We start from the raw sequence: 13,092 nt of genomic DNA, 5'->3' as shown, positions 1-13,092 counted from the left end.
ACATGGGACTAAGAACCTGTGACCCAGAAATTAGAGTAAGTACAAAAATAGACAAGTAGGAAACTTTGTAAAGGGCTAAACTAGTGCTTCAGCTGAAATGGGACAAATGTTTAGAAAGGAGCCTTTTTTTCCACCTCAAGAAAAATGTGCTGAAAGCTTGGCTAGACTGATAAAAAAAATCAAGGTTTGATTGTAACTTGAATGCAGATCATTGTACTCTTTGAAATATTATAATATACATCTCCTTGGTTCTCTAGGGAAAAAGAATTAGATCCAGATGAGTGGAAATTAGTAGGAGAGCAACTATGTGAATATTACAATGATAATGAACCTGATTCAATTCTCAAAGAAACACACTCTCTCTATATGTAACTTAAAACAATTGTCTTTAAGAAATTATATAAGTATATAAGTATATAAGGAAAAAGAAGAAAGTGAATGAGGGGGAGGATACTGACAAACTAGGTGAAAAGTGTAAAGAATTAGACAAGAATGGAGTTAAGTACAATTCTGATGAAATTAAAGAGTGTGGTGCTTCATAGCAGGAGCTATTGGGGCATTCCCCATCTCATGACCTCTCCCCTCAATTAACCCTTCATGGATGAAGGAAGAAGAAGGAGAGGGAGGGGCAGTGACACTATCAGCACCATCCATGCAGGAGCTTTGTCCACCCCCTATGAGAAGATTACAAAAGGCACTAGTTAAAGCTAAAAAAGGACAGGATATATCTGATTTGAAGAGCTTGATTCTTCAGGTCAAGCCAGGAGAAGATACATTCCTTTTGATCTGGAAATTATCAAAGATTTTTAAAAAGGCTTTCACTCTTTATGGGGCTGTATCATCTTATGTTAAGATTTAATTAGAGAATTTGGCTTATGAAATTTTAACTCCTAGTGATTGGAAATCTATAGCAAGGACATGTTTAGAACCTGGACAAAACTTGTTGTGGCTTTTTGAGTCTAGTGAACTTTGTAGGGTACAAACCCAACGAAATAGGCAAACTGGAGTCAACATACAAATCAGTTTTGACCAACTAGCAGGTATAAGTCAGTATACAGACACTTCAGTACAGATTAATTACCCTTAGATAGCATGTGAGAAAATTGCTGCTGCTGCTATCAAAGAATGGGACTCCCTCCCAGGAAAAGATTGAGGGGAAGCCTTCACAAAAACAGAGCAAGATCCAAATGAACCCTTTGCTGATTTTGTGGGATGTCTGCAGACAGCTGTCACAAGAACTATTGGTGAAAATGCAGCCACAAGAATTATGATAAGACAATTGGCTAAGGAAAATGCTAATAAGGTTTGTAGAAGAATTATTCTGGGACTACACAAGAATGCTCCTTTAAAGGAGATCATAAGATGCTGTGCCACAGTGGGCACAAATGCTTTTTATACCCAGGCTATGATGTAGAACATGGGAAGACAGGGTCCCTTGCCAAGAGGGACTCCCAGAGAAGCTCATCCATGCTTTCAGTGTGATAAAGTAGGGCATCTGAAAACTCAATGTTGGCATAGGGATAGAGTAAGAGGACAGGGTGGGAGAACAAGACCCAAAACCCCATTCCAAAATGCAACAAGGGTTTCCACTGGGCCTCAGAATGTAGATTGACCCAGGGAAATGAGAGGCAGGGTCCAGCTCTAAGACATCACACAAAAAACAGATGGGGCATGATGGCAGCCCAGGTTACACCCAGAGAGTCTTTAGAAGTTCAGGACTCTGATATGATCAATCAGCAGAAAAGTAATCAGATGGAAAAAAGGGATTACATGATCAATCAGCCAAAAAGCAATCAAATGGAAGAAAGGGATAACAATTGGAGAAAATACAGGCTTTTTAACCCAACAGAAGGGCAGTGTCCAGTGCAGGCATCTCCAATGTACTCTCCAGGCGATGAGGAAAGATTAGAAAGTGGTGAATGGAAGGGATCAGATAGGTTAGCTGCTTGGGAGAAAGGATTTACTTGTATCTCTACAGATGGAGAAAGAATCAGATGGGTGCCAATGAGCCATATTTGCCTTGTCCATAGGAGATAGAAAAAGGGGAAAATCTTGAAGCAAAGGAGAGGACCTAAAAATCATCTAACACTGAAAGAGCATGACTGATAATGAGACTGTTGCAGAACTTCACAACCAGCAGGAATCATTGGATTCCCTGAGATGAAAAATTGTTGATAAGACTATTGCAGAACTTGAAAACCAGCAGGAATCATTGGATTCCCTGATTCATGATAAGACTGATATAGAACTTCAATTCCAGAACTTCAGAACCAGCAGGAATCATTGGATTCCCTGAGACATGAAGTAATGGAGAATAGATTGGTTTTGGACTATTTCTAGCATGTATGGACATGTATAATTCCTCATGTTGATTCATGTTATTTGTTTAATCACTACTAGCCTGTGCTATATTGCTATGTGTTTATGTAATAACTCCCATGTTGATGAATTTATGTATACTTATTTCAAGTGAGACCCTTCAGAAACCTGCTAATCTGGTTTGATTCCCCATTTTCCTTTGATTTTTATCTCCCTTCCTGAGATGTCAGGAAGGGCATGATAACTTTCCTTTTTGGTGTTTTCACTCCTTTTTTGAGGAGTCAGGGAAGGCATGATCACCTTTTTTGGGGGGTTCTCACCTCCTTGAGAAGCCAGGGAGGGTGTGATCACCTTATGTTCTAAAACAAAAGAAAGCGGGAGATGTTATGGGCCAGAACTCTGAAACAAGGATTCTTACAAGATGTTAAGTCAGGGGAATTGATAAAGAAAATGTTTATCTAGTTTTGCATGGTGATTAGTACTTCTCTAAGTTCAGTGATTGATTTACTCTTACAACAAATAATGGTTTCCTAGTGATATAATGCTTGATTTATATTCTATTCAGTGTAGAGCATATAAGCCGAGACAAACTCAGTCAAAGGAGGCAGAAATAGATTCATTCCATTGTTCACATTTGTGGTGGCTGGAGGCTGAAGCACAAACCCTTGGACTCAGACTCACTTCATCTCACACCATTGTGATGGCAGGCCTGTCCTCCTGCATTTTCTGCACTGAAACTAAGTCCCCTCTGAAGGCTGCAAGAAAGCTAGCTGAGCATCAATGGAAGGAGACAATAAGGATTTTTGGACTTTAACACCTGGCTATTCCTTTAGTGATTGCCGAACTGAAAAGAAGGCTGCCCAAAGACCTCCAGAAAACCAAACAAGACATCACAGTGCTCTATTTAATTTCTTTAAGTGTTGGCTGATCTGATCTCCTTGCTGTCTAACAGGCTTTCTACAAACATTTTTTCACATGTGGGTCCTTTTCCTTCCTTTAAGATTTCCTTGGGCTACAGACCCAGTAATAGCACTGCTGAGTCAAAAGGTATGCACAGTTTTGTGGAGGGATGAGACACCTAACAGCATTTGGGGTCACCAGTCCCAGTCTCCAAGTTGTCAAAAAATATTTTATTGTGATGTGGAGAATTCTAGGCTAGAATCCTGATTAGGAAAATAGCAGGGAATTGAGAGACAGAATACAGCTTTATCTCATCACCCATCTCTTAAAGCCAAGGAACAACCTCTGATGAATCAAGGGTTTGGGGGCTAGAGAATAATCCCCAGATGAATTAAGGATGGAGGATGGTGAGCTAAAGAGTAATCTCTAGATGAATTAAAGGTGGGGGGATGGTGAGCCAAAACCAGAAGAGTCAATGTTTATTTTCAATAATTTATCTCCATATTTCCAATATTTATCATGATGGTTTTCTATCATTTTAGTCAATCTGAGAGTTGTAAGATCTAAGAGAGTTTCAAAAGCCTTTTATAGCACTGGAATTCCAAAGCTTCTATTCTGCCATGCTCAGCTTTCTGAACTCTCAGTCATACATTGCTACCAAAAAGTCATAGCTTTGCCTGTATGGACTCTTGTCAGCAGAATAACTTTGCTTTTTAGTATGCTGTCCAGATTTGCCTCCACTTTCTTTCCAAGAAACAAGTGTCTTTTAACCTTTGCCCAAGAATAGAAAATATGACACTACTTCCATTTCTACTCCTTCTATTTGCCAGAAAGTGATGGCACAAGTTGCCAAGATTTTAGTTTTTTTTTTTTTTTTTTTTTTTAAATATTAAGCTTCAAGCTAGTTTTTACACTCCTTTCTTTTATCCCGTTAATTCCTCTTCACTTCTCCCATCAGAATGGTGTCATCTGCATATTTGAGATGTCGATATTTCTCCTGGCAACCTTAAAAGCAATTTTTGATTCACCCAGGCTGACCTTTTGCATGCTGTACTCTGGATATAAGTCAAATAAATAAAGGGACACTATATAGCTTTGTCATGCTCCTTTCCCTATCTTAAAGTAATCAGTTGTTCCCTGTTGGGTTCTAATTGTTGCTTCATGATCCACATACAAGTTTCTCAGAGGACAAATGAGATGATCTTTGAGGATTTAATCACATTTTGTTGTCATCCACACAGTGAAAGGTTTTAGTGTAGTAGATGAAGCAGAAAAGGATTTTTTTTTTTTCTGGAACTTCCTTGCTTTCTCCATAATCCAGCAAATGTTGGCAATTTGGTCTTTAGCTCTTCTGCTTCTTTGAAACCAGCCTGCTCCTCTGGTAATTATTAGTTCACAAATTGCTGAAGCTTAGTTTATAGAATCTTAAGTTTAACCTTGTTATAAACCGATCTTTTCCAATTCAATGACTATTGTTGAATTTTCCAAATTTGTTGGCATATTGAGGGCAGCACTTTAACAACATCATCATCACCTTAACTTTCTGAGCCTTAATTTCCTAATCTATAAAATTAGACATCTAGGAGATGCAGTGGATAGCAATCCCTGTCTGAAGTCAGGAAGACCTGAGTTTTAATCCAGTTTCAGATACTTATTATCTGTGTGACCTTGGGTAATTTAACTTCTATTTGTCCCAGTTTCTTTTATCTATAAAATGGGGATAGTAATAACACTTATTGTTATGCCCTGAATAAAATTATTATAGCCCCACTCCTTTTCTCCTTGCCATTTGAACTGAGGGAATTGAGTCAGGAAAAACCTAGAAGCTCTGGCCACTTTACATTCCATTGTATCATAAATTCCAGGTGCATTATCTCAATCCTTGCTAAGATGAGTATTGCCCCTCCCCTTGATGTCTCTTGCCCTGGACCTTCTTATCTTGATCCTTATCCTGTCAGGATTAAGTTATGATCCTTTCCTGGAATTATGTCTGCTCACCCAGTCTTCCCCTCCCTTATCTGCCTTTGTTTCCCCTATGGCTAAAGCCCTATAAAAATTCCCTACTTCGGTCTCTCAGTGCTGAATGCTTTGGACCAGAGTCCCATTACAGCCGGCTGATCCCAAACTTGGCTAGTCTAAACTCTCCACATTAAAAAGATTAAAAACCAATCTCTGTCTTACCTCAGTTTCTCTGGCATTTTATCTCTCAGGGTTGCTGTGAAGATCAAATGAGATAATTGTAAAGCACCTAGCCCAGTGAATATAAGCTTTTATCCTTACTTTCTGAAGTTGTTATGACACTCAAATGAGATAATATATGTTAAATAGTTTACTATAACACAGCATAGTAGACCTAAGGTGCTTACAAGGGATGCCAATTGAGCTCAGTCATTGCAAATATGTAGGAGTATTCTCCTTCTCCAGTACTTAAGTTTTTTATTTGTTTCCCTCTGCTTCTAAGGAGGTGACTCATGGAGACAAATACTCAGCAGGGTAATTTCTGATCATCCTGGCAGAAGGGGTTGACCCTTCCACTCTCCTCCTCCGGCATATTAGAGATCCTCTCACATTTCCCCCCTGCCTTTTTTTTTTTTTTGAGGGGACAGAAGACTAGAAATCACATGAAGGCCTCCTAGATATACATGGCACCCCTATGAATATGTTTTTCTGTCCCAGAGCAAGATCAGAGCAGAACTGTTTCTTAGTGTAAGAGTAGGGACAGTCAATTCTAATAGTATCTCGTAATTTTTATACCATCTATCTCTATCTTTGGGTTATTTCCTGGATCTTGAGATCTCTAGAGAGATGAAAAATTTCAAAATGATGCAATGGCATCCCAGACGAGGTGTCAAATAAGACTCTTATTCTGGAGACTGTGTTGACAGATAACAAATCCCCCACTCAGGTACCAACTTCTTATGATAAATCCCAGGACACTTGATTTGGCTGATGCCCAGATGACAGGCACGTTGTCCATTGCTGGTGCCATTCTCCCAAATCTCTCTCAGTAGGCCCCCCTTCCACTCTTTGGGCAGAGGCTCTGGGTCAATACATGTTACGATGAGGCGTCTAACTCTACCGGATGATACAGAGGATGATGAATGAGGCAGTTATTTGAGGAGCGCTTGTTGAATTGAGTATTAATTGTGTGTGTGTGTCTGTGTACACACTGATGCTCTAATTATCTGTGATTCCCTAGGATGAGCCCTCCCTTCCCTCATGCAGCTGGACATCCCCTTGCAGCTGAGCACATAAATGGTCTTTTTGAGAGGGGCCTGTCCTGAGCTGGCAAAAGCCTCTTAGTTTGGTACAACTTTTCGAGGCAAAAGTCATGAAATCCACCCCAGGGCCTGCTCTTGTGGCCTTTTCAGATTGAATTGGCCAAAACTTGTGGTCCACTGGGATAACCTTGAAAAACCCAGATTATTTCCTTGTTTCAATGAAATCTCGAGGAGGATGTTAATGGAAGACACCTTAAATTTTTTGGACTTGTGATATCCTTTGTGTAGGGAGTTTCCACAAAAGAAACTTCTGTCAAGGCAGACCTCTTTTTCTGTAACTTATAACTGTGACCAAACATCAGTTTGTACATCTGTAAAATGGGGATAATTAGAACCCTTCCTCCCAGCTTTGTTAATTGGATCAAATGAGATAATATGTGCAAAGTACTTTGTAAACTTGACAACATTACCTAAAGGTCAGCTGCTACTACTATTATAGTTGTTGGAATCTTGGAGTGCTGTTTGGGGCCCCAAGATGTCAAGTCCTATAATAATGAGTATATGCCAGCCTAGGATGTCAATCTTCCTCTCAGAACCGTGCCTCCACACTTGGATGCTACCCTCATTGTACAGGGGAAGAAACTGTGTTTCAGAAAGATTAAGTGACTTATAATCACACATTTATTAAGTGTCTGAGACAAGATTCGAATTCCTGAAGTCAGGTCCTGACCTTCATATATGCATTTATCCATGCGTGTCTATTAGCATGTGCACATGTACATGTCTCTGGGTTTTATGGATTAGTTAATAATAGTATATAATCAATTATTAAAATACAATATGTTATGTATTATAATATGATATGCTGATAGGATATTGGTTATCATATTACACAATTAACATATTAATATAATATTTTTGGAATGTCAATTACAAGTTAGAAATCATTTCATGTTATCCTCAGGTTTGACAAAGTAGATCAATGAACTTCCAAGTGCCAGTGACTTGACACTTAAATAGTGTTAGAGCTCTCATTTGAACCTAAGATTCCAAATATGAGTCTCTTGCCTCTGTGACACTTATTTACAAATGCCACATGGCTGCATATATGGAAGCAAGTTGGATACTAGAGAGTGAGCCAGCTGCTGCTGCTACCACCATACAGACACACCGAATGTCCCCCAAATCTTAGGGCATTTTGGTGTCCTAAGAGTTTTGGGACACCCCCTACTTTATATCTGATGACTGACTGACTGATTGCCACAGCTGATTGCATTACAACATCCCTTTTGAAGTGTATTTGGAGGAACTCCACCATTAAGCCAACCCTTTCTTAACTGGGCTCTGTAACTCTTCCCCTCCCTCCTCACTTCATATACTGGGTTTGCTCACACTGAAGCCTGCTGCTTGGGGGCTTTGGCTTTTAGGGCGAGCAGGGGAGATCCTGAGGTAGCCATTGATCTCTTGGCTAGGGGAAGGCAGGCCATCCAGCCTGATATCCGTCTAGCTCAGGGCAGCAGGGCTTGAGGCCCCAGGATTGAACACAGCATCCTTAGGAAAGCGGGAGAAGACGCTACATCCTGTTTGGCGGGTCAGACTCCCTCTGCCGGTTCCATTTACTGTCTCCCTTGAAACTGGCTATTCTCCCCGGAGGGCGGGGACTGACCCGGCTCTCACCCAGGGCCAGTGATTTCGGTGCCAGCAGGCATCTGGCCTCCTTCCTGCCAAATCCCTGGTTCCCAAAGTTCTGGGCCGGGCTGGGCCACTGTGAGAGTAGTGCTGGGCCCCTGGGGTTTGGTGAAAGGGGAATGGAAATGACAGGGGCTGGCAGAGGAAGCCAAGGTGGTTGAGATTCCTTCCAGGGAATGGGCTCCTGGGGGGGGGGTTGAGCTGATGCCAGGGCGTTCCATTGCCCGGGGGATTCTGGGCAGAGGAAACCAGAGGCTAGAGGTCAGGAACCAGAAGGGGTGGGGACTAGGCTCTAGGCAGGATGGAGCCAAGGAAAGAATGATAGGCAGGCCAGAGGAATTCATTTCTGTGAGAGGAAGGGATCAGGAGAGAGAGAAAGAGGAAGAAGATGGAAGAAAGATTTCCTTTAGATTTGGGGGATACTCATTACCCCAGAGTGCATTTGGACTTGGGTCTGGCCCAGGCCTGAGTCTCTTAATTGCCACCTTGACCTTCCAAGGGCAAGAAAAGAAGTCGGGGGCTAGAAGCTTGGCTGGACACTGATTGCCCTGAGAAGCTCTTCACCAAGGTCTCTGCCTCCTGCGTTTCCTAGAATAAGACCTTCTTTTTGCTCTGAGGGAGACTGACTTGTCTGGACCCCAAAGGCAGAGAACCCAAGGGAGTAGGGGAAGGAAGATTTCCCCAAAGTCAGATTGTGATTGATACAGGTGGAAGCTTAGAAATTCTCTTTGAAATATCTTAGAATCATGTACCAATGTAGGGAAAGCTTCCCCAAATATATATTGTTTTGCTGAGGCAATTAGGGTCTTGACTTGCCTGGGGTCACACAGCTAGGAAGTGTCTGAGACCAGATTTGAACTTAGGTCCTCCTGACTTCAGGGCTAGTGCTCTATCCACTGTACCACCTTGTTGCACCCCCCCCCAATATATTTTAAAATGAGATTGAGGCTTCCTATTTCTCCCAGGCTGGAAGTATGGCAGCCGCTCACGGCCTTCTCTCACCCCTGAGCTGTGGGAAAGTTTTGAGCTGTTCTATTTCTGACCAAGGCTGCCTGGTTCACATTTCCTTAGATAGTCTGGTGGCCCCCATCTTCCCTATTACTCTCCAGAGCTTATTAAATGGTATTAGGTGTAAAATTCGTGATCAGCTTTAGGCCTCCTCTAGCACAGAACTCCCTGGAGCTCAAACTATCCTCCTGCCTCAGTTTCCCCTGACAGAGGTTATGAATAATTGCCACTGTACCCAGGCCCTTCTGTGCATTTCCACTGCCCAATGCCTGGGATTCTCTCCTTGCTTATCTCCCCAGTCTCAGCTAAAATCTCGCCTTCTGCAACATTCTCAATTCTCCTTAATTCTAGGGCCTTCTCTCTGCTGCTGATCTCCAAATTCTCTCACACATGTTTTGTTCCTTTGTAGTGGTTTGCATGACGTGTCTCCTATTGGACCATAAGCTCCTTGAAAGCAGCGTCTGTTTTTGCCTTTCTTTGCGTCCACAGTGGATGTAGCAGGATGTAGCAGCTTGTTGATTTAACCTTGGAGTAAGAGTATTTGAATTTTGGGGTGTTCACCATTTTGTTGCCACACTTAAGGTGGACAACTGATAGGTTTCACCCTCTTATACCTAAGACACAGTTCAGCCTCAGCCTCCCAGTAGCAGGCCTGAAATTCTGTGTCCTCCAGGATGCCCCCATATTCCTGAGTCGATGACTACAAATCAGGACGTCTGCTTGTACAAGGAAGGCTCTGCTCTTCAATTTCCTTCTGAGAAAGACACGGAGATTGGATCAGATAATTTCTGTGTCTAAGATTAATCTGTGCTCTGCCATGTGCTAACTGGAAAGGGCAAATCCCCCCGGGTAACAAATGTGATGTTTAAAGAGGGGAGGGTCTTCTGGACATAAGGTCTTCTTTGTGATCCCACAGAATTACAAGAGACCTTGGTGGTCTAGTCCAGTGGGCCCAAAGTCAGATAGAAATGAGGGCCATGAATACACACATGAGGATCCAGACAGGCCACATTTTGATTTTGTTTCAAAATGTAATGATATCCAAGTTTTATTATATTTTTAAAATTTTGTTAACTATTTCTCAATTATCTTTTAATATGGCTTGGATCCTACTTGCAGGACTTGGGCCTGACATCCTGTCTAGTTTTACACCTGAAAGAGCCCACATTATAACATCCCCAACAAAGACTCACAGAGTTCCTTCTTAATGGCCTCCCAAGACGACCAATGCATGAACCCATTGCATTTGTGGATTGCTTTAATTGCTCATAAGTATTTTCGCTCATGTGCTTTGTGTGGCCTGCTAAGCCTTCTAAGAATGGAGTTTGGGCTGGTGGGTGGACAAGATGGGCCTTTTGAGGCCCAGAGGCCATTCAGAGCCCCTCAGATCATGCTGACTGCCTCATTTGCCCACAGGGAAGGTTACAGGAGTACCAGCTTAGAAGCGTGATGTGTACAGGGAAGCCAGGGGACCAGGGATGGTTCTGGAACAGAGGGAGATCAGTTTGCAACTGAGCAGGAACTTCTGGGAAGCAGGACGTTGGTGGGCTGAGCAGGAGGGAAGTGGGGAGCAGTTGGTTCCCATGACCTTCCCTTGGTTCCTTAAAGCCACTGAAGTACCTTTGCTAGAAGTGACAGGGAGAAGGAAGAGGAATGCATCTGGCAGTTTAACCCTCACACTTGGATCTCCTACCCGCCGGCCAATAGTTCTTAATAATTCCAAATGCTCTCAGACTAGAATCATAGAACATCAGACCTGGGATAAACGGAGAGACTACTTGCTTCATCTAGTTCTTGCAGGAGGAAACTGAGACCAAGATCTATCTATTTGGTGATTTGCTATAGGATGTAAACTTCTGGAGGTGGGATCATCTCACTTTTGTAATTGGGTACATAGCCCAGCACAGTGCTCAGCACAGAAGGCACTTGGTGCACAAGGTCCCACAGGGAAAGTCATGACTGGGGCTGAAATTGAGTCCCAAGGAGACTATATAAAAATAACACATATTTACTCTGATCCTCATAACCACCCTGGGAAGTAGATGTGATTATTACCCCCATTTTACAGATGAGGAAACTGAGGCAAACAGATTAAAAAACCTTGCCCAGGGTCATACATCCAGCATTTGTGGTTGGCTTTGAACTCAGATCTTCCTGACTCCAGGCCCAGTGCTCTATCCAGCTGCCACTAAGTCATTTGCTATAGGACATGGGCTCTTGGAATCAGAGGTAGTGGTAAATTTGAATCCAGGTTTCTGACTTTAGGGTGAATACTGTTTCTTCTGTCCCTCACATTTCCTCCTTGAATGTGAATCCTAGGCTTAGTTCCCCAACATCATATGAGCTTTAGTCCATCAGCAATGACCCTTGGAATCAACCCAGAGGACCATATGAGTGCCAGGGGCAAGGGTGATTGACCTTGGGTGATGAATCAATAAGCATTTATTAAGCACCTACTATATGCCAAGATTATTTGATTTTTATAAGACAGGGACAGAATGTTGGCCCCGAACTTATAGAGGAGGGACAGGCACCAAATTGTACTTGGCCCCCAGGGATTAGGGAGGACGACCTATCACAATACAGGTGTGTCATATAGGAATTAATCGAACACTCTTTGAACTCACAGAGGCAGGTAGGTGGATGGAACAGACCTTGAGTGTCAGAAAATTGGTATCCATTCACTGTTAGGACAACCGTAGACAGGTTCCTTTTTTTCTGGGCCTCAGTTTCTCCTTCTATCAAATGAGCAGTTTAAAGTAGCTTTGAAGGTCCTTCCAGCTCTGATTTTCCACGATTCTAACCTAAGGATTGTGGGGAATCAAGGCCAAGAGCAGTGTGTGTGTGCATGTAAAGCTGCCGGCCAGTTTCTTCCTCCTCCCCGTAGCCCATCTTTCCAATCCACAATGGGATTGGATATAGAGAAGGATGGTGGGAAAGGCTTTTCAGAACCTCAGCTCCATCTGTAAAATGGGCTGAACTGGACTCATTTCAGCCCTAACAGTCAACAGTACTGTGACTTTCTGGGGTTGGTGCAGTGCTTGGTCTGGTCCTAACTCCTAGCCCAGGGGGTCAGGGGGCGAGAGCACTCGCAAAACCCGCAAATGAGCAAGACAGTTCTGCAAGTTTTCCAGGAATTTATTTTGGGTCTCTGCTGTCTCTTCCCTGTGACAGACTGCAGTCATTGCAGCTAGGTGCTGTGCTATGACAGTATGCCTGGGTAAGCCATTCCCTCACTGGGAGCCCGTGTTTCCTCATCAGTGAAATGGGGCTAATAATACCTTCAGGACCACCTCAGACCTGTGGGGGGAGGGGAGGAGAGACCATGTAGAAAAAGTACTTTATGAAGATCAAAGTGCTGCTGCTGAAAGGTCAGTTACTATTTTAGTCTCATATAAAATCCCTTTTGGGCAGAGAAGACGGAAGTTTCCTTCCATTTCCCCTCTGGTGCTAGACTGGAAGTTAGAATATTGAACATCAACACTTGTGGTTCCATCACTTCTCTGCTGTGTGACTTGGGACAAGTCAATTTGCCTCAGTTTCCTTGTCTGTGAAATGGGGATAATAATGCCTGTGCCATTTGCCATCCAGAATTACCATCTGAAACATTAAAACCTTGGATTTAGGACCCAACGGATGTCTGGAGGCAAGGGCGGCTTTAAGGCTGTGTGGTGAAGTGGGAAATGCCCTGGATCTGAGTTCCAATCCTCCACCCTATGCAGGTACCTTTTTACAGCTCATGCCCCGCTCCTCAAGCTGCTCCTCCAATGTGGCGATTTGCCTTTGTCTCTGAACATCCTCCCTGGCTGTCACCCATGCCTGGAACACCCCGCCTCCTCGCCTCTGCCTCCCAGCGGCTTCCCAGGCTTCCTTCACATCCCAAATAAAACTCCTTCCTCAGCCCTCATCCTTCTAGCGCGCCCCTTCGCTGAACTTCTGCAGTCCATTCTTTATA

The sequence above is a fragment of the Sminthopsis crassicaudata genome, chromosome 2 (genome assembly GCF_048593235.1).
Source record: "Sminthopsis crassicaudata isolate SCR6 chromosome 2, ASM4859323v1, whole genome shotgun sequence".
Taxonomy (NCBI): Eukaryota; Metazoa; Chordata; class Mammalia; order Dasyuromorphia; family Dasyuridae; genus Sminthopsis; species Sminthopsis crassicaudata.
Note: the sequence above shows the minus strand (reverse complement) of the source record.